The sequence below is a fragment of the Chiloscyllium plagiosum genome, chromosome 7 (genome assembly GCF_004010195.1).
Source record: "Chiloscyllium plagiosum isolate BGI_BamShark_2017 chromosome 7, ASM401019v2, whole genome shotgun sequence".
Classification (NCBI taxonomy): Eukaryota; Metazoa; Chordata; class Chondrichthyes; order Orectolobiformes; family Hemiscylliidae; genus Chiloscyllium; species Chiloscyllium plagiosum.
This window is the reverse complement of record NC_057716.1, coordinates 73806351-73833183: the sequence shown is the minus strand read 5'-3', so window position 1 is coordinate 73833183 and position 26833 is coordinate 73806351. Positions and strand designations below refer to the sequence as shown.

The following is a 26833-nucleotide window of genomic DNA, read 5'->3' as shown; positions in this document are numbered from 1 at the left end:
CTGACAATTTTAGCCTTAATAATTCCTTCAAAATCAACGTATTTGCATGACCAAAACTGATCAGGAAAGAAATGACTTTCAGTCAGTTGATAGCAACAGCCAGCTTTGAGATGTTCAATAATTGATGTAAACGAGTGTCTTTAGTGGGCTTTGCCTGGACAAAGCATACCTTTCCGAGCAGATCACAACAGCTGACAACCTTTGTTTTTATCTTGCATTATAATCAGTTTATCAAAGGCAGATTGGTGAATCAACAGTACTATCGTAACATTTCAGCAAATAATGGTGTAATACAACTGGAGGTGGAAAATATTAGTTTACATTTTAACTTAAATCTGAGCGACTTCTTTCCAAATCAGACTCCTCATATGTCCATGTAGCAACTTTATAAAGAAAAACAAATTACATTAGTTTAAAAAAATGTAACAGACTACTGCAGAGTAGAAGATACGAAATCCTAAACCACTACTTGCTGTGTGTGGGTAAACAAAAATATTGCTGCAACAGCAGTTTGTTTCGCCTAAGTGCAGTAGCAGCACATGGAAACTTTTTTCTGGGGCCAATTGGCTTCGGTCCAAGTCCAGCATATTAAAAAAAGTTACTCATGTGTTATGCTTTGCTGACAAGCATATTAATCCCAAAAAACAACATTCATTTTCAAGTTCTGAACAATATGAGATCATTTTGCAATATTTATTTTGCATGCAACCTGCCGTGACCTTTCATATCAAGCAAATTTTCTGACACAAAGCATCATCAAATCTGTAAACTGCATGGAAGTTGCAATCGTACACTTCACTTGAAAGTAATCACGACATTAATTAGCAAAAAGTAAAACCGAGCTTGTACTGCAGTGTAAAAAATGTGGTTGAAATTAGAAACTACCTAATTTAAAACTTTTGACATAACATGTAACGTTGCCATTTGAAGTACTTTACAATCTTGAAGACCATTCAGCAAAAGTGTTCAAATTTAAAAACAAAATTTATGAAGAGATTCTAAAAATGTAATCATGCAAACATTGAAGACCATTGAAGTATCAGAACTGAGAGTTGAGAGAAAGTACATGAACATTTTGTCAGTAATATCAGATCTACAATAGGTGTATCATTATATGTTTAAATAAAGATGACACCACAGAAATTCCAAAGAATGAACAATTAAATGTTAAACTAAAACCTTTCAGCCACATAGTAATGAACATATTTCTGTTCATTTAGGCTCCCAATTTAACCACCCAAATATATGCAGCCAAAATAGTTGTGTGGTGATAACATGAAAATGTCCTTTTGCATACATTATCTTAATTATTTAAAACATTCATCCTTCACTGGACTACTTCCAAAATTTAGATAAGTTGTCAAATGTTTCCTATCTAAATTAGCATTTAAAAGAGTCATCCCAGACATTTCAAAAAACATAAAATGTTATCATCTACATTCTTCAAATATCTACTAACTGAAGTTGAAATTATTGTACAAGGCCAACACACAGATTTCTCTATACACAATGTAATAATTGTTGATATACTGGACACAGGGAAGAGTCCTGTGTCGAAAATAGTTCCCACGGTGCCTTATGGTATTCACCACTGGAGAAGTCCCACGAGAGATTCCCAGCAAAAAAAAGTGTGGCACACACATGTTTCATTTATATGCTACAAAGATGCTAGGTCCACTAAAATGAATTTCAGCATTATTAAGATCCATCATTTTCCACATGTGTTTCTGAAGAGCTCTTGCGGGACAGTTCCTTGCAATGATCAAGAATTAAAGCAAAGTCAGGAGGATAGCTGTGATTATCAGATGCAGTGTACGTGCAGGGGGAATGGAATTAAACCGTGCAATTATTTAATGCAGAATGCGCTTCAATAGACAAGATCATGAGGGATGTTACTGGATTAATCCACAAAACAAAACCTTAATCAGACTGCGAAATAATGCTTCAATATCTGCTTTCATACTCTAAAATGATCATATTTCTCTTCTATCGTACAGAATTAAGCAGCTTACAGCTGGATAGCGACTCAGCACATGCAGTTGCCAGTAGCAACAGGGCACACAATTGTGTTTTCCAGCCAAATAATGAGTCTTTCGCTGGCCCTATCGTCTGCTTCACAGACAGACGTTCTTAGAAATAGTGACAACAGTTACATTCTACTTAAAATGCTGCATGTCATCAAATCATACGTACCTTGCAAGTTAAGTTAAAAAATGTACATTCATTAATATAAGCAAAGCTCAGTTTACCTTCCAGGAAGAACAAAAATCTCAACATCCACACAATTTCGTATAGTTCAATAATGAAGGATAGTTATATTATGCAATCTTAAAAAAGTACTGCCTTCGATTTTCTGATCCAGTGCAGCATAACAGCATAGCTGATTTTTCCACTGAGAACTTAAGTTGTCCTCAACATAGACCTTGCAGTAAAATGCCACACAAACACAGCTTGTTAAACATTTATCATAAATTCAATAGTGCCAGAATATATTGCAAGGTTTATGCTTCTTACCCAGACTATGAGAAAACATCCTTAGAGCAGAGGTCTTTCACATAACAGAGTAATCCTCAAAGCAATCAAACAGCACCAAACAAAGATCCAGAGTTGATAAACTTTCTCTCCAGTTTGCAGTCCAAACCCTGCCACAGCAGTGAAAACAATCTCTCCCTTTGCTTTGTTGTGCTTCACTGATTTCTCAGGGAGAGGGGCACTTAACATGTGTTTAGGGACGGCCGCTGGCTTTGAAGGTGGCAGTTTCCTCGGGGAGCGGAGCTTACAGCAGATCAAGAGCGTACTGCTGATGCTCTGTGTGCGATCCTACAACTGGGCCTATTAATTCTTGTCCCTAAGAAACTACCGTGGATCTGCTGTCGAGTGAAGCCCATCTGCTGCCATCATAATCAGTCTCAACTGAATGGCTCTGACAAATCTGTGCCTGCAGCAGGGGTTAGGGAAGTTGGTGCAGGGGGAAGGGTTATGTTTCTTTTGTCTGCTGAAAACCGGGTTATTGTGAATGGAAAGGCACTTTGGGAAGTGGAATTAAAAAGCTCCATATACCATCCATTTTAAAGACAACAACCATTCCCCATCGCCAAACATTTGTTACTAATGAACTAAATGAACAATTACTCTAATCGGATTAGCAATTTGTAGCATGAAGCATGATGCAGCTAAATGTGTATCTCCAGGGTAATTTATATGAATCAAATTGTTGTATCAGGTGACCAGCAATCACTTTGTGCACCATTCTGACCAAGTACAAATTCTACCCCGGGCAGTAATCAATAAAAAATAGTCATTATTGTTTTCCATGATTCCACCATGTCACATTTTGTTTTCTTCGTAAAGTATCAGTATTATTTCAACTCTGCGCTGCACAAATCTTCATCTGTTGCCTTATTTGCTCAGCCTGTTTATGTGTTCAGTAAAGCACAAAGTGTGTAAATTATAGATTAAGCTATTCAGCAACATGTGAATACACATGCAACTAGTCATGCACTGTATTGTTGTAAAATATTTAAAAATCTAGAAAAGTGAAATGCAGTCGACGTCTATCCATGTTAACCTTTGCTTTCCAATTGGCAGTGATCATTTTGAGAGTGAGAGTTTGATAAAGTTCATGGGAAATATGCTTATTTTTCTGGTCATTTTAAGGCGGCTTAAACCATGCTTAAGCCTCGAATTTACCTATTCCTGTTTTCTGTGACCATTTGATAAACCTTAAAACATCCCATCTGATTTCAAGTCAATCTTTTTCAAGTGTCTTTGCAGGGTATGAGCCTCAAACATCAGACCTCAGTCCAATTTCTATCTTATCTCCATAGGTCTGTTTACAGCTAGAACATAAACTTTAGTGTTAAAGTGAGCCAAATATTCCCAGCTTTCCAAATATTAAAAAAGAACGAAGCAAAATATTATCCTTGCTCTTATTTTAAAACCATAGGAAAGGTTACATTTGCTAGTAATTTCCCAACTAGAGTTGGCTGTGTGCTAATGATTCCCATTTTATATTTTCCTTTATTTTTCCTCATTCAGTCTGACCTTAGCTACATTATTTCTTTTATTCAGACCAATTTGTTGGGCCCACCCATCCCCCAGCCCCTCATCTCCAGTGCTTTGAAAACCCACCCAAATTGAATAACATGTTTTTTTATAAAAGCTGAAATGATCTAATTTGGCATTAATTCCCTATAACATTGTGACCTTAAAACCTGTTCACTGGGAAATTGCAGACCTCTACATGATACAAAAGATAATCATATACCACCAATTCTATCTCAATAACTGTGATGGATAACTGAAAGATTTCATTGTTGTAGTTTTATTTTGGTTTATGTTTCTTCTCAGCTATTAAAAACATAAATAAATCAGAGATAAATAAAGTTTGCAACTACTTCAAGTCAAGAAATTTGTATTACAGCTACACTCTCCACTTCTCATTTCAAAGTAAGCTTTATCTATGCAACTAAATTGATAAAAGATTTGCTGAAAATATGTTTATTGACTAAATCCCAAAATAGTTACTGCCTTTAGCATCTAGAATTTTATAGTGTCTTAATTGGTTACGTGTGCGCAAGAGTAATGCAAACTTTTATAATTAATTCCACTATGGCACAGCCATCATTTTTACCACAGGACACAAACAAAAATCATTCCCATCCACAAAAAAATGGTATATACTGTTCACTATCATTGCAGGCGATGGAGTTAAGTGAATTTAATACTCACCATCCTGCCCATTGTCTTTTATACTGATGTGGATTAGTTTTTATTTCATGTTGGTCAGGAATCATTTCTGGGCCATTCTGAATTCAAGACTTCATAAATATTAATTTACAATAACAGTATTCATTTCAACTGAATTTATATATGAATTCATTTTCTTAAAAAAACACAAAATCAAGTATCGATGATGCTACCTTTCCCTTTAAGAACGCATACAGCTGTGGTACCTATATTATTCTGACAACATAAATTGTTGTAAATTGCCTTTCATCTGAGCTTCAGATATAATTAGAGCAGCTTTAATGTTTTAAGATAAAAACTTGCACTGTCATCTACACAATGGATTGTGAATATTGTGTGTAAATTGAATTAATTGCCACTTGTACAATATAAGATGCATACATGATCACACAGCATTGCCTTTTGTGAAGGGCACTGCTTGTCACTGGCCACTCGGGTGTTTTCCTATCTTCCTGGTGGTGGAAATTGAATAAAGATTCGTGCACCTTGTGTCTCACACCTGCACACACACACACACACCATGGGTGCTGGGGAAAAAATAAGCACTACCGCAGTTAGTGGTAGTGTGGGGGTTAAAAGAAAGAAGAGAAAAAAAAAGAAAAAAAGAAACAAAATAAGGTGCATACAACATGGATTCACTGATATATCAGCAGAGGTGATGGTATAAAGAAGGATTTGTGAAAGAAAAGCTTTTTTTCCGACGAGGAGTGAGAAGGTTGAGCAGATAAAAAAGACTTAAATTTGCAATAGGTAAATATGGATAGATTGCATCCACTTTCAGTAAGATAAAGTAATGACAGAGAACAACTTTAAGAAAATTTCAATGACTGCTTCATACAAATACTGCAGTGGTACTGTAAAAGTGGACTAAATTAGTATTGTACAGAAATAATGTGGAGTGATATATCTTGGATGTGAAATTCCAATTCACCCTGGAAACTGAAGATTTACATCTGATTTATAATTTTCCACCTATCCCACTGAAAGTGCAGAGTGGGGGATGAAACATCATCTCACCACAGTGGTACACCATTGACCCAGTCAAGTTTTTGAGTTACAAGTATTAGTGAAATAATTCATTGCACTGCCTGGCCTCAATGACATTGGTTTTCCAGTCTCCTTATGTCTAGAAGCAAATGATGGTAATTATGCAGTTAGTTTGTGCCCACCCATATATGGGTCAACATATCCCATAACTTTATCTTTGTAACCTCATTAGCCACAAACAAGGACCCACACGAATAGCCAATGTTGCTCCTTTGTTTAAGAAGGGCAAACATGGATAATGCAGGAAATTATACGCCAGTGAGTCTTACATCAGTTGAAGGAAATTGTTGGAGAAGATTCTTAGCAACACGATTTACTCACATTTGGAAAAGAATGAACATATTAGGGATAGTCAACATGGATTTATGCAAGGGAGATCTTCACTCACAAATTTGATTGAGTAAGTAGCATTTGAATCATATAGTATGGAAGCAGACCATTCAACCCATCAAGTCAACACCAACCCTCTGAAATGCATCCCACCCAGACCTAGGCTCCTCCGCTCTACCCCTGCATTTCCCATGGCTAATCTACCTAAATCCCTACCAATGTGAAGTAGCAATGCTAACCACTGAGAAACCCCAGAATCAATTAACTCCTTTTAGCTTGCTAAGGTAAAGGAAAAATACAATGCTTGATGGAAATAAGAAATAAATATAGAAAATGTTCTTCAGAATTAAATGAAAGAGTTACTTTCAACTCAAAATGTTAACTCGGTTTCCATAGATGTTGCCAGACCTGCTGAATATTTCCAGCACTTTCTGTTTTTATTTTTTTCCTTTCTTGTTCTGTGTGGCATTATCAATGTGTATAACAGGACAACTCAAACTGACGTCACATGTAAACACATCATTAATATGTCTCTTTTTGCAGATTAGCTGACAGCAACTGGGAGGAATTTCGAATATGTCACCATCAAATTATCAAGGAGCATTTCTTTCATTATATTTAACTTCATTTCTCTCCACTTCATTTCTTTTTGTTATAGGTAACAGCAATCAATAAGTTAAATTGCGTTTATTTAAAGGGAAGAACATGGAGCTGAATTATCAGGTTTCACTGAAGACAAAATAATAGGCATGGAAGCCAAAATTCTCATCACTAGCAATAATCACCAGGCAATAGGTACCCAGTTCAGATTAGTGTGGCGCTGGAAAAGCACAGCAGATCAAGTAGCATCCGAGGAGCAGGAAAATCGACGTTTCAGGCAAAAGCCCTTCAGGAATGACACAGCCTGACCTGCTGTGTTTTTCCAGCACCACTCTAATCTCGACTCTGATCTCCAGCATCTGCAGTCCTCACTTTCACCTAATAGGTACCCAGTTTCCAGTTTTCGAATGGCGTTAGCATCTGTCACCATGGGGCAAAAAGCAGGGAATAAGGCTGACAGAACATTTGGGCAAGAAGCTGGTCACATTCCATGAACAAATAGTTTAGTTAAAGTGTGCACAATATTTCACATGATCAAAGATTCTATACAAGTTTAAGATAAAATTTCATTTTTATCTTTTTTAAAATCTGCTAGTATTTGATCTATTTTCAAAACAGCCTTGTTATCCTTTAGTGTTTTGTTCATCTTGAACACTCCATCACTTTGCTGGACTATTAATTTTACGCTTATTATCCAGGCAGTACATGGCTTCAATAATCTTTTTACCATAACGTACCATCTCACACTTATCTATATTGAAACACATTTGCCAAGAACACATACATTTTCTGGCTTATTAATGTGTTAATATATTTTATTTTAATATTTTCTTGTACACTTTTCTATCTTATCATGCAATACAGGTCTATTAGTTGTAGCAACCTCTGCAGATAGGTAAAGCAGTAGAAAGTGATGACTGCAGATGCTGGAGGTCAGAGTCGAGAGTATAGTGCTGGAAAAGCACAGCAGGGCAGGCAGCATCCGAGGAGCAGGAGAATCAACATTTCGGGCATAAGCCCTTCATCAGGAATGCCTAGGTAAAGCAGGTAAAGATAGGTAAAGCAGCCTTCTTCAAGATTAGAACATTAACTGACTGAGTTTTATTATTCCGCTGAGAATGTCAGGCTTGCTGACTGGTTTCAACTTTGACAGTTTTTCTGTTCAGTGATTCTTGAAGTTATTTTGTCCATCTGAAACATCACAGCGAAGCCTTAAAGTAAATGCAAAACATTGTAAAGCTGGCAACCTAAAATAATAACAGAAAGTGTTTGGAAAACTCAGCAGGTCCGATTGCAAATGGAGAGAAAATATTTTGTGTCTGATATCACTCTTCTTTAAAAATCTGAGTCTTGTCATAGAGTGATAGAGTCATACAGCACGAAAACAGACCCTCTGGTGTTCCCAAATTAAACTAGTCCCACCTGCCTAGCTTGGCCCATATCTCTCCAAATTTTTCCTATTCATGAACTTATCCGAACCTGTCCATGATAAGATAACCTCACAACCACCTAGCTGCTTTCTCCCAACCCCTTCCTTTATTGATATATTTGTAAGCAAAGTAATGAACAAAAAACTGAAGCTGGGGGCACATTTGGGTCATTTTTATCTATTTCTCTCCCAAGTCTGAGTTTTGCTAAAGCACAGTAAATTAATAAAATATGGTGCTTTCTAACCAGTATCCAATAATAATTATTCATATGTCAATCAAGTCATATACTCTCCCTGAAAAAGATTTTAATTAAATATCTAATGTCATTTAAGGTTCATTGTTCGATGTAACTTTACCTCACATATTTGTGATGGAGAGAACTTCGAGCTCCATTATATTCTGTTTCATGCTGCATTCTAAACATGTGCTATCATGTTTTCCCAAACACTCTGAAAATCTCCTGAAGTGCCTGCAACTAACATATCATCAGCTTTGTAAATTATGGGTTCTGGTGTATATCATCAGAATTTCAGGCACGTACAATGGCAGGTGTGTGAAGTTTTCACCTAACCTCTGAAATATCCACTGAACCTCTGGGGAGAAGTCAATTGAAGCATTCGGTGGGAACCCTCCATCAAAATATCATGCTGACAATTTGGGCAGAATGCTTAACATTGACATTTTTTTTCCAATCGGGCTTTGGAATGTCTAGAAACATCTTCACTCATACAAAAGCAAAGTACTGTAGATACTATAATTTTGAGTTAAAAACATACAAAAACAGAAGTTGCTGGAAAAGCTCAGCAGGTCTGGCAGCATTTGTGAAGAGAAATCCAAGTTAATGATTCTAGTCCAGTGACTCTTCCTCAGAACTGATGGTAGCTTGGAAAATGTTGGTTTATATGCAGAAGATGGGATGGAGGGAGGAAGTAAGGGATAAATGGTACGTGGAGATGGAGCCCAAAGAAAGAAGAACAGTTCGACAGACAAAGGATCAATAACGATCTGGCTGGGAGGATGAATAGCTGTTAAAGAAGACTGTTAGTGGCTAACAGTAGGTAGTGTGAAATGGCAGACTGTGTGATAACAAGGCCAATGTCACGACGACAGTTCTCAATGTGCAGGTCGAGTGCAGGTAAAAGGCCAGAGGGATGGGTCCAGATGGAGGCTGAGTGTTGGAGCTGGGTGAAGAGACCTGTTGGGACGGAGAAAGGATCTTGTCCAAAGAAATGGGCGCGGAGGTGAAGATGATGGAAGAAGAGTTCAACATCATGCTGAGACTGTTAAATACTGATGCTCAGCAGGTCTGGCAGCATCCCAGGAGAGAGAAACATTTAACTTTTCAGGTCAATGATCATTCATCAAAATTAGGTTCTGTTTGCCATTTCTGATAAAATGTCATTGATTTGAAACATTAACTTAAAAGCTGAATTCAATCAGAAATTGGCTAAATGTTCATTTTAATGATTTTCGAGGAAGTTCCTGTCTGAACTCTAAGGATATTTGTCACCTTATTTTTTCCAAAACTTACCCCACTATATGATTTGGAGATGCAATGGATGAATGGGCACTGCACAACAATCAACAGACAGGAGGGTTCCCTCCCAGTTGGGGAACACTTCAGTGGTCCAGGACATTCAGCCTCGGACCTTCGGGTGACCATCCTCCAAGGTGGACTTCGGGACAGGCAGCAGAGAAAAGTAGCCGAGCAGAGGCTGATAGCTAAGTTCGGTGCCCATAGGAAGGGCCTCAACCGGGACCTTGGGTTCATGTCACATTACAGGTGACCACCATTGCACTATACACACACACAGATACTCCTACACACACACTCTCACATACACACAGACACATGTACACACAGACACACGTACACACAGATGTGCACACAGACACCCACACACACCCTTACAAACATACACATTCCCACACTCACACATGCACCCCCTTATAGACTTAAGACACTCTGCACTCACTACACACACACACACATACACATACACTTTCTCACACTCACAACCCCCAACCCAGACAGACAGACAGACACACACACAGACAGACAAAGACCCACATGCACACATATATTTTGTGGGGTGAATTTGTACTTGCAGGGTTACATTGTACTTTGCTCAAAAAATGCATGCATTCATGGAGAACTCTGAGCTCAAAAACTGCATGAATTTATGTAAAACTCCGTTATCTCACTTTTTAGATTAGAATCAATCTAAGCATCATGGCATAGACAGAGAACACAGGGGGCTAACACCTTCAACATATTGTCAAGCTATCACCATTGTTAACAGCTAACCCGAGAATGCAACTTTTTTAAAGAAAGGTTTTGTGATTTACACATAAAAGAAGTGAAACTATCACTGTATTCTAACAGATGAAAGGCTTCACAGACAATCAATTTTTCAATATATAATTTCAGGTACATCACACTGTAAATTTTTGCTAAAAATTCCGTGTTACGATTGAGCCCTCCACTACCGCCTGATGAAGGAGCGTCGCTTCCAATTAAACCTGTTGGACTATAACCTGGTGTTGTGTGATTTTTAACTTTGTTACCCCACTATACTTATGCACCATGCCTTTATGACAGCTCACTCCTCATATCCTTCCTTTTCCCAGTGACAGAGTATTCACCCCTGCTGCCAGCTCCCGGAATTCCTGGCACTGACACCATTTTTATTGCCTCAACAGGTCAAGCAATGCCAGCCAAGAGTTATCTTCTACTATCCCCATCATGGAAGGGGAACAAAAAAGAAACAGTTCTCAATGTACATAAATAGCACATCTTCAACTCATTGCAAATGCAACTGTACACTTATAAATCTATCACTATTTAAGAACCAAGCTGCACAGCTTACCCACCCTTAACCTCATCACATCCTCAAACCCTGCCTAAGGGAATACTATCTTTCTCAAGTGCCCAGGGTAGTTTAACATCTTTTCATAATTCCATGTGCGACCGCCGCATAATGAAAACACTTCAACTGGTTGACAACCTTCACCTTTATTCAGCAACAGCAAAAACAAAGGAAAAAAACAAACAAATGGAAGGTACATTTGCCTCTGGGAACAAACAGGGCTGTTTGCCTTTCGATCAGCTGCAAGTTTATAATCAATGAGTGACCACTGCACTCACCTCAATCTACAGGAATCGGGTATCAACTAAATCCTGTTTGTATTTCCTGTGCATGATGTTACAATAGTCTTTCACACTGAAGGGGAAATTCCTCTAGTTCAACATCTTCATCTTCCTCCTGAGAAGACTACTACCACTCTCCCAGCTCTTCAGATCTTCTCTTCTATCACTTATATGACCTAGAGTGGCCAGATATCCACTCAGATTTTCATGTCAGTATTGTTCATGTGTAGTTTCCATCTGACATGTGGGAGTATGGGAAATGACATATAAAGAAGGAAAGATTAGTTAATAATGGCATGCTGGTAAACACAAATGTTTACAAAGTGCCAAGTGGATAATCCATCTTGACCTCCTTGAGTAGTCCCCAGCATCACTGTTGCCAGTCTTCAACCAATTCGATTCACTCCATGTGACATCAAGACATGGTTGGAGGAACTGGGTACTGCAAAGGCTATGGGCCCTGACAATATTGTGGCAATAGTATTGGAGCCTTCTTCTCCAGAATTTGCTGCCCCATCTGGCCAAGCTATTCCAGCACAGTTGTAACACTGGCATCTACCCAACAATGTGGAAAAATTCTCAGGTACGTACTGTACATGAAAAGCAGGATAAATCCAACCCAGGCAGTCTACTCTTGATCATCACTAAGGTGATGGAAGGTGTCAACAACAATGCAATCAAGCAGCACCTACTCAGCAATAATCTGCTCAGTGATGCCCAGCGTGAGGTTCACTAGGACCACACGGCTCACAACCTTATTACAAGCTTGGTTCAAACATGGACAAAAGAGCTGAATTCCAGAGGTGAGGTGAGAGTGACAGACCTTGACATCAGGGCCACATTCGACCAAATGTGGCGTCAAGGACTCCTGGCAAAACTGGAATCAATGTGTCGGGGGTATGGGGGCAAACACTCCACTAAGTTGGAGTTGTACCTACATATAGGAAGACGATTGTGGTAGTTGGAGGTCAGTCATCTCAGCTCCAGGACATCTTTGCAGGAGTTCCTCACTGTCCTCAACCCAACCATCTTCAGCTGCGTTATCAATGACATTTCCCCCATCATAAGATCTGAAGTGGAGATGCTCGCTGATTGCACAGTGTTCAGCACCATTTGTGACTCCTCAGAAGCACTCCATGTTCAAATGTTACAAGATCTGGACATTACCCAGCTTTGGGCTGACAAGTGACAAGTAACATGTGTGCCATACAATGACCTTCTCCAATTAGAGACAATCTAACTACAGCCTCTTGACATTCAATGGTATTACCATCAGTGAATTCCGACTATTGACATTCACAGTTACCATTGACGAGAAACTCAAATGGACTCGCCATATAAATATAGTGGCGAGAAGAGCAGGTCAGAGGTTAGGAATACTGCGGTGAGTAACTCACCTCCTGACTCCCAAAGCCTGTCCAACATCTACAAGGCACAAGTCAGGAGTGTGATGGAATACTCCCCACTTGCCTGCAACTCCAACAACACTCAAAAAGCTTAACATCCAGAACAAAGCAGCCACTTTCATATCACATCCATAAGCATTCACTCCCCCCACTACTGACACTACTGACACTCACTGGCAGCAGTGTGTACTACCTACAAGATGCACTGCAGAAATTCACCAAAGATTCTTAGACAGCATCTTCCAAATCTATCTGTCCACCTAGAAGGGTAAGGGCAGCAGAAACGTGGGAACATTATCCCCGTGCAAATTCCCTTCCAAGCCACTCACCATCCTGACTTGGAACACAGGTGGCATGGTGGCTCAGTGGCTAGCACTGCTGCCTCAGTGCCAGGGACACATGTTCGATTCCCAGCTCGAGCAACTGTCTATGTGGAGTTTGCACATTCTCCCCATGGGCTTCCTCTGGGTTCTCTGGTTTCCTCCCACAATCCAAAAGATGTGCAGGTCAGGTGAATTAGCTATGCTAAATGCCCATAGTTTTAGGCGCATTAGTCAGGGGTAAATATAGGGTGGGGGAATGGGTCTGAGTGGGTTACACTTTGAAGGATCAGTGTGGACTTGTTGGGCTGAAGGGCCTGTTTCCATTGAGTAGGGAATCTAATATATTACATTCTTTCACTGTCATTGTGTAAATCATCCTGACATTCCCTCCCTCAGGACAATTTGGGTCAACCTACAGCATAGAGAGTCATAGAGAAACAGACCCTTCAGTCCAACTCGTCCATGCTGACCAGATATCCCAACCCAATCTTGCCCTACCTGCCAACACCTGGCCTATATCCCTCCAAACCCTTTCTATTCATATACCCGTCCAGATGCCTTTTAAATGTTACAATTGTACTAGCCTCCACCACTTCCTTGTTCCATACATGTACCATCCTCTGAATGAAAAAGTTGCCCCTTAGGTCTCTTTTACATCTTTCCCCTCTCACCCTAAACCTATGACCTCTAGTCCTGGATTCACCCACCCCAGGGAAAAGACTTTTGTCTATTTATCCTAACCATTTCCCTCATGATTTTATAAACCTCTATAATGTCACCCCTCAGCCTCTGAAGCTCCAAGGAAAACAGCCCCAACCTATTCAAGCTCTCCCTGTAGCTCAAATCCCCCAACCCTGGCAACATCTTTGTAGATCTTTCCAATATAGGAAGGAGAGCAGAATTGCATGCAATATTCCAACAGTGACCTAACCAATGACCTGTACAACTGCAACATGACCTCCCAACACAATACTCAATACTCTGACCAATAAAGGAAAGCATACCAAATGCCTTCTTCACTATCCTATCTACCTGCGACTCCACTTTCAAGGAGCAATAAACCTGCACTCCAAAGTCTCTTTTTTCAGCAGCACTCCCAGTAGTTCAAGAGCCAGCTCACTATCACCTTCTCAAGAGCATCTGAGGCCAGCCAGCAAAGCCCATGTCCCGCAGGTGAATGAAAAGAATATACTGAAAAAAGTGCTGGAGGTACTCAGCAGGACTGGCCACATCCGTGGAGAGAGAGAGGAAAACAGAATTAATGTTTTCAGTTTAGTGTGACTCTCCTTCATTAATGAATTAATTGGATTTCCAAAAAACTATAAACATCTTTATGTTTGCCAGATACGTCTGAACCAGTGAAGAGTTTTTCCCTGATACCCCTTGATTCCAGTTTTGCTGGGGCTGCTTGATGCCACATTCAGTCGAATGGGACTTTGATGTCAAGGTCTGTCACTATTTTGCTTTTATCCAATTAATTTGTCCCTAATGCTGTAAATACAAAATAAAATTAGAAAGTGATCCAATGAGGATATCCCACACAGTCATGTGCAACTAGGTACTCTAGCGCAGACTACCATATTATCCTCCAACATACAGCAACACAATCTTCTGAGAGAGCTGAAAGAAAGAAGAAAACAGAGGAAACATGCTGTAATCTCTAAATTAAGCTTCAGATAACTATAGTGATCATCTTATAGTACATTCAATGCCCAACTATTTCTTCGGCAATGTGATATCAGCCTCATCTAGAAACTTGTGTGCCTCTCAAATTACTGTACAGAATGTGCATTCGCTGCATAAATGAGCAACTTTTCTTAAACATCCATGACCCTCTACAAAAAGCAAACCTCTGACATTCAATCAGTTCCATGCATATGTAATTTATGCACTTCTCTCCTGATTGTTTCTACTCTAATTTCAAAAGTCTGTACATATGGATACAGTCTCAGCCCTTCATTTATTTAAACAATTTTCCAGAGAGCTGGTGATTACACAAAACTAATTTCATAGCAATATCATACTATAAATTCCAGCAAAAATCCCCTTCCACTCCAAATTATGTTTTTACTCTGTCCTCCAAACTACTTGCTCAATGAAATCTCCTCCCTGTTAGCATCAGCTTCTGAATGGAACAATGTTTTATTCTCAACTTGTATCTTCATTTAATTCCACATCTTCAAAACTTCCTGTAAAACATTCTGCATATTAAAGACCTGATTTACATACTTGTCTATCACTAACACAGCTGTCTGATCACTTGCTTATTTTCATTCTTCTGCCTTTATCAAGTTCCTTCATCATTCAGTGCTCCTCCTGAAAAAAAGACTTTTCATTATGTGTCCATCTGGAAGAAATTCACTTTTCAATCCCTTACAGAGTGTGGCTTTTCCCTTCATCTTCCTATTCCCCATGAGGACAGTGATGGCTTCTATAATCTCTGCCACATTTACTGTAAATTTAGTTCCCTCATCCCATTTAGATGCTAGACTTTTTTTATGAAACAGATTACTACTGTCACTAGTACAGTCATAGTACAGTACAAGCATGACAATGCTCAGGCAATCGTCAATCAGGCTATTCACTAGCAGACTTTTCCTATTTATTCATGCAATATGAATATCATAAGGCTCGGTGAGAAGTCAGTGGTCATTCTCAACTGCTCTTGTTGGTAAGACATGGGCAGGGCACGTGGAGTTGGGGGTTAATCAAAATGGAGGACAGTGTTCATGCTCTGAAGTTGTTGAACTCAATGTTGAGTCCTGTCCTCCAATTCAACACTTGACAGCATGAACATGTTCTTCTATTTTCATTAGCCCCCAATCCTCCCACATTTTTTGTGCCATGTTTGCATTGCTTTCAACAGATTTGGTCTATTTTGTCCTCTTAAATTTACCATTCAGACCTACTTTACATCTCAATACCTCATTTATCAACATTAGTACTTGCATGATCTTTTGCTCTTGGTACCTCAACATTTGGTCCATTTATTCATGTTTCCCCTTTGTCAACAGCATAAATACCATCATTTCCCAATCTCTTCAGTTCCAAAGATTATCTGGATTTGAAATGTTCATTCTGTGTCTCTCGCCACAGATGCTTCTTGACTTGCTAAGAAAAGCAGACTTCTTTTTTCTGAAGATCTTAATGAACCAGACAGGTTCTTATGACAATCCAGTAACTTAATAGTCACCATTCATAGAAAATCACCACCCATTAATTCCTTTTCATCATCACTTATTACACTATTATTACAGTAAATATTTTCACCTTTTTTCTACATTGGTAATCATTCTGTTTGAGGTTCATCCATGACAAGCTCCACGACCACCCCAAACACCAAATACAAAGAACAAATGCATTTCTTTTTACCTCAATATCAAGGTCATGCTCTAATCTTTCTATGTGTTTCCATCCTCCTGAATTTCCAGTCTTCATCCATTCACTTTCTCTGCTTTCTACACTCTTCGTTGAAATGGACATCAAACCCTCATCCTTCCCATCTAAGATCCTTATTATCAACCACAGGCCCCCAAGCTTGCTGTAAAAGAAAACTGCTTCTTTAACATTTGAAAGTCACTACTTTCAAAAATGTCATTATACTTCCTTGTTAAGAACTTACAATCAATTCCATTTCTTGTCTTCTTTTCAAGAAAAGATTTTGTATTCTGTTCAAAGTCATAAATGTAACATTACACATGCTCCTTGCATCATTCATTTCTGTTTCTATTCCGCTCACTGTCCTGAGATTACATTAAAAATATTATAAATGTGCTCATGTGCAGCTTACAGACTCTTCACTCCATTTCAATCTCTCCCTTTTTTTAGACATTCGTGGGAAGGGGGCTTCACTGGCTGGACAGCATTTATTGGCCTTGAGAAGGTGGGGTGAGCTATGATGCAGTCCACATGACTGGACTGGAGTCTACATGTCAGGAAAAAACTCCAGTGTTTCTCCTTTATTGTTCCTGTCCAACAAATTTGAAATGCATGAGGCTGGATTTTCACCACAGAGGTGGAAGACAGGAGCCGGGTTGTTTTGGTGTCAAGAACCACTTCTGGTGGGTAACGGAATAAAGTTAAGATTGAACACCAAAGGGTGTCAGTCATTCTCAGTTTAAAACAGTAATTAATAAACAGAAAAGCATTCAGATCACTACTATTGTTTAACGAGGTGAGGGGTAGACTATATTGTAGCTGTGACCTCAGTAGTTACATGGTAGTATTCTGCTAAAACTTGGAATCTGAACAGCACAGCACAGGTAATTTTGCCATCATGTTCAGTATGTTAATAATCATTGTTTAAAATTAACCTACAAAGTCTGTCCTGAGCATACACGAAGACCCCACATGAGAATATTTCAGAACATGGTGTTTAGGGTGAAAACAAAAGTCTAAGTTAGGCAGTGTTTATCTGAGAAGAATCTGGATAAGTACAAGGCAACGTTGAACAGCCAAAAGGCAAGTTGTGACAAAGATTATCCAGGATAATTTCTTAATGGTATGGAGTGTCTTTAAGAGGAATTCTGTTTTGAAATCAACTCTTTCTTGGTCCCGGAAGATGGCTGATCTGTGTCTGTGTTGACTTCTTAAGTGACTATCGTGCTTTGTTCAAATGTTTTAGTAATAAACTATTCTTGAGGATCATAAGACCCCATGTTCTTTTTCAAAAGATCTAAGTCAGAGTAAGTAAACCTGCAGGTGCAAGATTTGGAATGATGGTGAGGCCTTCTCATACCTCTCTGTGTCTGCAACACTTTCTGAAAATTTGCACCTGGCAAAATGTCAAATTCTCATACCGCTTGTTATCAACCATGCCCAGTCCCTTGAGGATTTACATAAGACAGCTATTTCATGTGGTCATACAATGGTAATGGATATGTTTGTTCAAACTCTTGATGGCATCCTCCCTACTTTATTGCATTAGGCCTGATGCTACAGCAGGCAATTCATTGGAAAAGGCCAGGCCAAGCACAAAGTGCAATCTTGGGAAGATATTTGATATAATTCTGAGGCTTATTTTGAGACTGTAAATTCACTAAACCCAAAGATGTCTGCCTCACCTAACAAGAAGCCTGACAAAAAAGTGGAAAAGGTGGGAACTTTCGTTCTGAAGTGGCAATGTTGTGGTGCAAAGACACATCACAAGAAGCAAGATTGTACAGCACAGATATTCAATTCCTTTACTGTGGCAAACTGGGCCACATTCAGCAGTTTAGCAATGCATGATCATCTTTTAAAAATCAATCATACAGATCATCTCCAGAACAAAGGAGAATCCAGAAAATTGAACAAGAAGAAGACCTGGACATGAAACATTTTATTGGTTATACAGTCATGCAGTCATAGTTATATAGTATTGAAACAGACCCTTTGGTCCAAACTCATCCATGTCGACCATGTTCCCAAACTAAACTAGTTCCACCTGTCTGCATTTGGCCCACCATCCTACAAACCTTTCCTAATCATGTATTTATCCAAATGTCTTTTAAACTTCATAACTGCACCCACAAGATTAAAGAATATTGACTTACTCTCCTTGGAGCAGAGAAGATTAAGAGGAAGTGCTATTGAGGTGTTCAATTTTGACCGGGTAAAGAAGGCTATTCAGTTTCCAAAGCTGGCATATCAGTAACTAATGATTACAATTTCAAGATTGCCTGCAAGAGAGGTTGGAATGAGATGAGAAGGAACTTCTTTACTCGGATAGATTAGGAATGCACTGCCTGGGAAAATTGTGGATGCAGATTCAACAGAAGGTTTCAAAAGAAGCTGGATAAATATTCAGATGTGATTAATATGGAGGAATACAGAGGTAGGGCTAAGGAACGGGACTAGCTGGATAGGTCTTTTGGGAGCCAACACAGAAACAATGGGTCAATTACCCTTGTTCTTACCATAAAATTCCATGATTCTAAGTCTGAAGCTTCCCTCTTGTACCATCTTTCCAGCCAAGGACTTATATGTCTTATCTTCATATTTCTGTACTCACATTGAAAAAACACTATTAAACTGCAATAACAGCATTGTGACATTGTGAAGTTCTAGCTTTTTGTTCTCAAGTTTAGGATGAAGAAAGCAGTAAATTAGCAGGAAACTGCAAAGTGTAGATTCATTTCTTCACAAGACTCCTGCAAGTATGATGGATGACTACCAAAAATCTCTTCAGTGATCAATTGCTATACGGGAAGATGTGCAGTCAGAAACTGAGAGATTTCCATTGGTACTGCAGAGCATTCTGAATGAAAAAAAAGAGGGACTTCTACATTTACTGTTAGTGATCTGACAGTACATCTGGAACACTAACCAATGATGGAAAATCTTGTGGACTCTCGTTCATAAGTAGAACATAACCCTTGTGTTTCATTAGTGTGAAAAGATTTTCCAGAATATGCATATTTTGACATTCTCTGTAATCTTGTGTAATCGCACCAGACACTCCGTCTGTTGCCAGTTGAAAGACCATCGTGACCAGCTTATAAAGTTGGAAGTACCAACATTCCATCATAGCTTCCTTCAGTTGCACTGAAATTAATTTGCCAGGCATCTGCCCATTTTGCCAACTTGCCAATGTCCCTCTGAAGTCACTCAGCATAATCCTCACAGTTGCCTATTCTTTCTACCATAGTATTATCTGCAAATTTAGAGATTTTGCCCTCAACACACGATTTGAAATTGTTTATTTAAATCAGAAAAAGCAAGAATCCCAACATCAATTCCTGGGAAACATCACTTTCAACTTTTCTCCAATCCGTGAGATGCCCATCTAAATCTACCCTACTTATCTACCTACAATTTCTTGTATTTCAGTCGACTTCTAAACCATGCTGCAACTTGCTGTAAGATGGTATTGTTTGGCATGGTGACTCAGTGGTTAGCATGGTTGCTTCTTACCATCAGGGACCAAGGTTCAATTCCAGCCTGGGATGACTGTGAGAGTTTACATATTCTCCCTGTGTCTGTGTGGATTCCCATCAAGTGTTCTGGTTTCCTTTCACAGTCCAAAGATGTGCAGGTTAGGTGGATTGGCCATGTCAAATTGCCCATCGTGTCCAGGGATGTGCAGGCTGGGTGGATTGACCATGGGAAATGCAGGATTATAGTGCTCTGTGAATGGGCTGAATGACTTGCTTCCAAAGTGTAGAGATTCACCTCAAGACTGTTCATCCGCAGCCACCTAGACCCCAAAACTGGATATCATTCCAAAACATTCTATCCATTTCAACTCATTGAAGACTATCCTCAAGAGCGAGCATGTTTCTTTTTGTCACTCTCATCAATATTGTCTTTTTCTTGCATCCATTTTTCTTTACATTTTTGTGCAATGCCTGGAGATTCAAATTTCTGTACTGAACAGATATATTAGCTATAAATCTGTTTTTGTTTTGTTGTGGTGTTGTCATTCAGCTCTACTGTTGCTGTTTCTGTTGAAGCATGACCAGGAAAGCCACTGACAAATGGAACAAACACTGGTTGCTGAAAATTGCTTTCAAGTCTGAGGCCCCAATTCAATTCAATTCAATTCAATCTACTGTAATGGGATAAACATGTTGCTTTCTTAAGAGTTTCTTAGTGGGTCCAGGTTCATACCATAAAGCTCTCATGGCACTGAACAAACTGATAATATTGGCCAGATGGCTAGAGAATGGCAAAAGGCTGAAAGTGAAACAGATGACAGGATAGTTGCATGTGCGTGTGTTTTTTTAAGGATGTTTTCCGAAGGCAACTCTGTACTAAACCTAGGCTGAACACTCTGGAGACAGACATCACATATGGCAGAGAACTTGGACAATATGGAGACATCGTAGAAAATAAATTTGGGTTTTCTGGTCAACATTGTTTTCATGACAATGGTTTAGTGTTTTCCAAATAAGGAAAACTCTTCATTTTATTTCATTAGCAAATCTATGAATACAGCAGAAACATTGGCGATTTGAAAGAAATGTAGACCCAACATTTAAGAACAAAATGAGAGATGAATTAGGGAATTACAGACCAGTTATTCCAACAAAGCTGTAGGGGAGGAAATGCCTGAGAGCCCATTATGGAATATAATTAGTGTTAATCTAAAGCGTATATTACCGATAAGGGGATAGTCAGCGTATTTTTGAAGCAATAGGTCATGCCTCATAAGTCCACTGGAATTCTTTGAGGAGGCAAATAAATTATTTTTAAAAATCTATCCAATAAGCATGAATAACTTGAATTTTCTTATTGCATTTCAAAATAACTATTCATGTTTTAGACAAACAAGAGTATGCACAATTGTTAAGCTGACTTGTTCTATCAGAACTTAGTCTGACAATAAAGTATAGAGGTTGACAATAGATAAACAAGATGCTAGCTATGTGGTAAGAATAATGGGAAGTTTAAAAGGAGCTGGTCTAGATTCCACTTCTATGAATAATGTGTATAAAAATGATAAAAGAGATAAAAAGGGTTTTCCCATAACCAATAAGAAACTCATGCTCATGAACCAATATCCATTGTATTTCTCTGATTTGAATATATAACAGTCTATCAGTGGCAGCACCTCACAGGAAATGCTCCAGCATCCAGCACCTCTGCACAGAGAAATCTTTGACTGCTACATGTAGATTCATTTTCTTCAATGAGAAGCAAAGACGGTGCTCCTCCCAAGGTTCAGCAAGGAAAGAAAAAGAAGGTTGTGACTTATCTGAAGATCAATCATGTCTTAAGATGTACATGTCTGAAGTTAGTTTTAGGGAATAAAATATTAATTGACCATTTTTTCCATGCACCAAATAAATATTTATTATTTAAAATACGTGGGACTGAATTTGCCTGTTTCCCCACCCCACATCCCCTGATTAATGAGAAAGGTGTGGCAAATGAAATGCATGAAGCATTGTACAGTTTTCCCAAGACATTTCCATCATTTGCTCTAACTTTGCTAAGAACACTCACATGGAAGACATTTGTGAGAAAATTCCAAGAAAGCGTAACATTTGCTGTGATAGTCTTGTGGATTAGGAGGAGCAGCAATGTCCCTCAGGCTCTGCAAGGAGGTTTGGGCTTTGCCAGCCTTGCTTCTCCTGCCCAGGCCACGACATGCTGTCTCCAGCCTCGTATTTACATGCAGACTATTCTGTTGGGTTTCTGGCCGCCTTCCAATTTAATACATTACATCCTTTTTGTTCTAAATGAAATTCTGATTCACTTCTATATCAATGTCAGAATTTAATGTTGGATGATCTTGACCCATACATTGTCCTTTCTCTACTGGGGATCGGTCTACCTGCTTCAAAATATTGCATTACCTAATAGTGTGGAACATTCATTCTATTTTAAAGAAAATATCTCAATCTCTGTGACAACATTAAAAAAAACTCCATGAAAATACAATTGAACATATAAACTCCCTCTACATTTCATTCAATTTCACATCAACAATCTTGTGGTCTTTTCACATCATTGTACTTGATAAAGCACATTATGATGTTGTGAGGTATTACTATGTTTAAGTCCAACAATTAGAATATATTAACATTTTAAAATTCCTTTAATGGGTCAATTAAATAAAATTCTATATTTCAAGATAGTCACAGTTCATTTTAGTTCGACTATAATCAGTTGGAACCACAATCAGTATTTCTCTTTAAGAGCTCTTTACTCTAAATTCAATAGAAACCTTTTTGTAAAGCTTTCTGATGGAACACAACTTGTTTTAAAGAAGACATTTTCTAGAAGTTGCACTATAGCAGATGGTTTTTAAAATGAGAATGCTGCTAAAGACGTACATAGAAAGGAAGTGAGCTGCTCTAAGACAAAAGATAGATAACATGAATGAGAACAAATGTTGAAAGTCATTTATAATTTGTTAAACAGTAATGTATGAATTTTATTTGCGCCATTCACCACGTTAAGTACCATTTTTCTGAAAAAAAATGTACTGGTACATTTAAAATTTGTATTTACCTGCGCTTATTTCATCAACTAAAAATTACTTCCCCAAAATTAGGTGTCAAAATAACTATAGACTATTAAATAATACATTCACAACATTTTAAAAGGCAACTATTCACCTAAATCAATTATTAAAATATTCTTTAACTCCACAAAGCCGAAATCTCACAGAGTACTGTGCCTATTTAAATCAAGGCATGGGAACATTTAGATCTAAACAAATGTAGACTTCCAAGGGTTATAGTTGAAAAAACTGGATCACTGTAGCTCAGATTCTGCAAATGTTTTGTGTTCCCTTGGGCTTTTCTCATCTCATCAATATGGGAATACATCAGAAATTCTTAGTACTGCTAAAGTAACATGGGTTTTGAATAAGTGAACGATTACCTATACTTACAATGTACGACACAAGTTGAAGGCTAGACTCATTCAGACCAACCATTTGAACGAAGTCCTAAAAACATACTATAAAATAATTAGCCCTCCTACTTGTGGATTCTATGGTAAATTTCAATGTTGCGTAACAGATGTAACTTCACGGGGAAAAAAAGAACGTACCTACGTTCTCAAAAAATAAACTTGACATTCTTTAAGTGAAATGTGGCATCAGATAAACATTTTCTACCTGTACTATGACTTCATTTTGAGGTATAGCTAGCTCTGTGTGCTTGTTATAAACCCACATGGGTTTCTATTATGCCTGCAAAGCTAACCATTCAAGATTTGTGTTCTTGATTTTATTAGCTTGCTCAAAGCAAACTCAACCCTATCGTTCAATGTCAGGTTCAATGACCAATGACCCAATGGTTACAATCATCAGCCAACCACAAATCCTCAGAATAATAAAGCCTGAGAAATACTGTGGGCTGATTTATCAGGACATCTGTCTGGCTACAGACATTCTAGTAGCACCCCTGTATATGTAGTGTTTTGCAATGTTCCTTAGAGGCCTTCAGCCATATATCTTTTTATGTTTGTTAATGGTTTGTAAGCAGTTTTACATTGCTGTGCTGAAAGGGACCCTATTCTTTTAAGTATAGGGATGTGAACAAGTAAACCAAAAGAGAAAATTGCATGAAACAACCTTTGTTCCTGGAATGAAAATAAAACTATTCTTGTTAAAATATTATTGCAATAAAAGACCAAAGCTGTAAAAGTCAGAGCTCAACTAAAACCTGTTCCAAAAAAAGCCATTAATTAAAGTCAACAACAAAATGTTTCTAATATTTTAAAAGCCTCAAAATATCCAAAAGAGATTTTGTTCTTAAAGATATGTGGTTATAATTTATATTACATGCTGTTTTTATTCTACAGAATATTGTCAGCTCACATTTAAACAATGATATGTTGCTTAAACCCCTGTATTAAGAATTTTGATATACTTGTAAAGCATGTATTCCTCAGTGGGTTGTTTTAATAACCAACACTCGATTATGTAACATCGAAAGCTTTTTGAGATTGATTTGTCTTTATTAAAAGTTAAGATGTGAATGGTGACATTTCATTACTCAACGTGGAAGAAATAAATTAGAATTGTTTCATATGTAACTGCTTTACCAAGGTTACTGTCACCTTTTATTTCTCATATATTGTGGCAATATTTTGCCTTATCATATAATTCTATCTGAAATGAATTGTCCCTTCATTCCATGATAACTGATTTACAGGCTTCAAATGTCTGAACATTATTCAAAATAAGATCAAACAACAAAAATGAACTATGAGCTGTGTTTGTGGCTGAAAAAACATGCATTCATTGCCAATGAGAAATAAAATTATAATCACATACATTACATAATGATCATTTGTTAAGAAAATCTAATTTCAATTAAAAATTATAGCTTTATACCTTCAATTATTCCAGATGCTCAAATTCATACAACATTAAGCCAAAGTTCATGATAGATATTTTCAGCAAATTGGGCGAAAGTGAGGACTGCAGATGCTGTGGAGTTGAGAGTGTGGTGCTGGGAAAGCACAGCAGGTCAGGCAGCATCTGAGCAGCAGGAGAGTTGACATTTTGAGCAAGAGCCATTCATCAGGAATGAGGCTGTGAGCTGAGGGGGTAGTGAGATAAATGGGAGGGGGCTGGGGCTGGGGGAAGGTAGCTGAGAGTGCCATAGGTAGACCAAACTCATCTCCACATACCTCAATTCTGTCCTATCCACCCTGATCCAAGAATATCCCACATATGTTCGGAACACCACCCATGCCCTCTACCTCATCCAAGACCTTTGTTTCCCTGGCCCCCCCATGCCTCAACTTCACCATGGACAGCCAGTCCCTATACACCTCCATCCACCATGATGAAGGCCTCCAAGCTTTCCGTTTCTTCCTCTCCTGACATCCCCACCAGTACCCTTCCACTGACACACTCATTCATTTGGCTGAACTGGTCTTCACCCTCAACAATTTCTCCTTTGAATCCTGCTACTTCCTCCTGACGAAAGGGGTAGCCATGGGCACCAGCATGGACCTCAGCTATGCCTGTCTCTTTGTCAGTTATGTGGAAGAGTCCATCTTCCATAGTTACACCGGCACCATTCCCGACCTCTTCCTCTGCGACATTGATGACTGCATCGGCACCACCTCTTGCTCCCACGAGGAGATTGAACAGTTCATCAACTTCACCAACACATTCCACCCAACCTAAAATTCACCTGGACTATCTCTCATACCTCCCTCCCCTTCCTGGGCCTCTCCATCTCCATCAACATTGACTAACTCAATACTGATACCTTCGACAAACCCACTGACTCCCACAGCTACCTGGACTACTCTTCCTCCCACCCTGCTTCCTGTAAAAATGCTATCCTTTATTCCCACTTCCTTCGCCTCTGCTGCATCTGCGCTCAGGAGGACCAGTTCCACTACAGAACACACCAGATGGCTTCTTTCTTCAAAGACAGCAATTTCCCCTCCCAAGTAGTCGATGATGCCCTCCAGCGCATCTCACCCACTTCCTGCACCTCTGCCCTCGAACCCCACCCCTCCAACTGCAACAAGGACAGAACTCCTCTGGTCCTCACCTTCCACCCCACCAATTTCCGTATACATCGCATCAACCTCTGCCATTTCCGCTACATACAAACGGACTCTACCACCAGAGATAAATTTCTCTCCCCACTCCTATCCACTTTCCGCAAAGACCATTCCCTCCACGACTACCTTGTCAGGTTCATGCACCCCCCCACACCAACTCATCCTCCTCTCCCAGCACCTTGCCCTGCCATAAGAATTGCAAAGCCTTCACTCACACCTCCCACCTCAACTCCCCAAAGGAGCCTTCCACATCCATCAAAGTTTCGCCTGCACTTCCACACATGTCATTTACTGTATCCGTTGTTCCCGATGCGTCTTCTCAACACTGGGGAGACAGGATGCTGACTCGCAGAGCATTTCAGAGAACATCTCCAGGACACCTGCACCAACCAACCCCACTTCAACTACCCTTCCCACTCTGCCAAGGAATGCAGGTCCTGGGCCTCCTCCATCACCACTCCCTAACCACCCCACACCTGGAGGAAAAACACCTCATCTTCTGCTTCGGGACCCTCCAACCCCATGGCATCAATGTGGATTTGATCAGTTTCTTCATTTTCCTCCCTCCGCCTTATCCCAGATCCAACCTTCCAACTCAGCATCACCCTCATGACCTGTCCTACCTGTCCATCTTCCTTCCCACCTATCCACTCCACTCTCTTCTTTGACCTATCACCATTAGCCCCAGCTCCATCTAACTATCACATCTCAGCTATCTTCTCCCCAGCCCCAACCCCCTCCCATTTATCTCTCCACCCCCTCAGCTCACAGCCTCATTCCTGATGAAGGGCTTTTGCCCGAAACATCAACTCTCCTGGTCCTCAGAAG

General features: G+C 39.2%; 1 protein-coding gene across 6 annotated transcripts in view; it reads right to left on the bottom strand.

The window, feature by feature from the left end:
* nckap5l (NCK-associated protein 5-like) overlaps positions 1-26833 on the bottom strand; it is a 657886-nt gene that overhangs the window by 476706 nt on the left and 154347 nt on the right. Inside the window, exon 1 of one of the 6 annotated variants that reach the window (XM_043694062.1) lies at positions 2515-2611. The exons of the other annotated variants lie outside the window; for them this stretch is intronic. The gene's annotated coding sequence lies outside the window, so the exon portion shown is untranslated. Of the gene's footprint in view, positions 1-2514; positions 2612-26833 lie in introns of those variants that run through there. 6 annotated transcript variants of the gene reach the window in all.